General features: G+C 62.0%; 1 long non-coding RNA gene across 1 annotated transcript in view; it reads right to left on the reverse strand.

The window, feature by feature from the left end:
• The window catches only part of LOC102260186, a 5757-nt gene that overhangs the window by 1969 nt on the left and 1658 nt on the right, over nt 1-2130 (reverse strand). Inside the window, exons 2-3 of the long non-coding RNA XR_314590.2 lie at nt 1885-1979; nt 210-320 (exon numbers count right to left, since the gene is read on the reverse strand). This is a non-coding gene — a long non-coding RNA (uncharacterized LOC102260186). The remainder of the gene's footprint in view (nt 1-209; nt 321-1884; nt 1980-2130) is intronic.

Consider the following 2130-nt stretch of genomic DNA (forward strand, 5'->3'; position numbering starts at 1 on the left):
TGGCCCTGGAGGAGCCGGAGCACAGAGACCCTGCGGAGGCCTGGCCAGCACCTGTGACGCCACCCCCACCCGCCTGGCCCATCGCTCACTCTCCCTGGGCCTGCTCGTGGTCTCTGTCCTCCTTCGGGGAAGCCCCGTGGGCCCAGGGGAGGGGCCCCTGCCGCCCCCACCCCCCTGCTCTCTCCCACCGCTGGGCCCTGAGCACAGACCTGCTGTTTTCTGGACGCGCTGTCACTGCTGGGCTCCACTGCCTCTCATCTGAGGGGTTTTCCTTGTGTGTCCTGGGACTTCTCAACAGCGGCTCCCGAAAGAACTCGGGTCTAAAATAGATCACGCTCTTCAGACCCGTTGTCAGAGCCAGTGCCCCCGGTGCAGGGCCAGCGCGGGGCAGCATCTGCGGGCAGGAGAGCCCCACGCAGGGAGGGGCCGCCCCGCCCGCAGGAGGGGGGGCAGCACCTCGCCTTCCTCTCTCCCTGCACCTGTTGGGGTGGAGGCCAGCCGGTAACTAGACTGCGGGTCCTGGGGCCTCGTTTCTGCCCCCTGCTGAGCAGGTGAGCCAGGCCGACTCTGCAGCCAGTCCCTCCCTCGTCGCGCAAACACGGGGTGAGCTCTCTGCTCAGACCTGCACCCCCAGTGCCTCGCCTCTGGCCCCAGCAGGTCACCGGTTTCTCTCTTCCAAGGCCCCATTCCTGACCCCTGACATCATTTCCAAAAGTAAACGGTTTGCCCATAAGACCATGTCTCATGTCATAGACTCTGCTTTTGGAGGGAACGTAAATTAAGAGAGCTGGGCCTCACCGGCGGAGCTCAATGTTTGAGCATCGACCCAGGAACCAAGAGGTCACGGGTTCGATTCCTGGTCAGGGCACATGTCCGGGTTGTGGGCTTGAGTCCCTGTAAAAGCTGTGAGGAGGCAGCCAATTGATGATATTTCTCTCTCATTGATGTTTCTATCCCTCTCCCTCTCTCTCTCTAAAAAAAAAAAAATCAGGAAAGACATTTTTTTTTTAAAAAGAGTTAGGCCCTAGCCTAGCCAGTTTGGCTCAGTGGATACAGCGTTGGCCGGCGGACCAAAGGGTCTCAGGTTCGATTCCAGTCAAGGGCACATACCTCGGTTGCAGGCTCTTCCCCTATCGAGGCCCTGGTCAGGGCTTGTGCAGGAGGCAACCAACGTTGTGTGCCTCTCACATCAATGTTTCTGTGTCTCTCCTCTCTCGTCCACTCTCCCTAAAAATCAATGGAGAAATATCCTCAGGTGAGGATTCACAACAACAACAAATTATTTCTTTAAACACCTAAAGCGTAATGGCTTCACATCTCTGCTCAGGCCGGGCCCAGCCTTCCTGCACGAGCTTGCATGGCCCGCCCCGGCGGCGCTGGCTCCCAGGGCTGCCCCGCTGTGTTCTGCTGTGTCCCCTCCGCAGTCACCCGTGGGAGCTGCCAAGGCCGGGCCTGACCCGCGTTTCTCGGGGGTGTCTGCCGCCCCGTCTTTTCCAACCGGCTTTCAGTTTGTTGGTGGCGGGCAGAGCCTGGCGGGGTCCTCCGTTTAGAGACCCGGTGTCGGTGTCGGTGTGCGGGCCGCGGGCTCATGCTCCACAGGAGAGACTGGTGCCCCAGGGAAGATGCAGCCTCGGCCCTTGGACTTCACCTCCCGCCTGTGCTGCCAGAGGCGGGGCGTTCAGGCTGGGTCAGGGTCCGAGGGAGTCCGTCCGAGGGGGTCCGGGACCCCAGCGCAGGGAAAGGGGGAGCTGGGTATCTCCCCTGCAGCCCCACCCCTGCCCTCAAGTCCTAAGGCATCTGCTGCCTGAGAGGTGGGGTTTCCTCGGGTGACCAATCCCAGGACCCCTGTCCCCGCCCCCAGCCCCCCCACCCCCAGGCGCTCACCTTCACGCACAGGTGCGCTCTTCAAGGTGAAAGGGAGCAGGTGGATGGCAAGTTATGCTCTAGGCCAGGAGGCCCCTGGAAAGCCAGGGCGGGTCCTGGGGGCGGTGAAGTGTGAATGACCTTTTAGCAAAGTCCCCTGGGCCTGCGCAGCCCCGAGAGGGGCTGGGGGGAGACAGAGCGAGGGGAAGGAGGGACCCGCACAGGAGGGGCCAGGAGTCACGTGAGACTCATCCTCTGAAGCTCCCT

This window comes from Myotis brandtii, unplaced genomic scaffold, assembly GCF_000412655.1.
Source record: "Myotis brandtii unplaced genomic scaffold, ASM41265v1 scaffold819, whole genome shotgun sequence".
Taxonomy (NCBI): domain Eukaryota; kingdom Metazoa; phylum Chordata; class Mammalia; order Chiroptera; family Vespertilionidae; genus Myotis; species Myotis brandtii.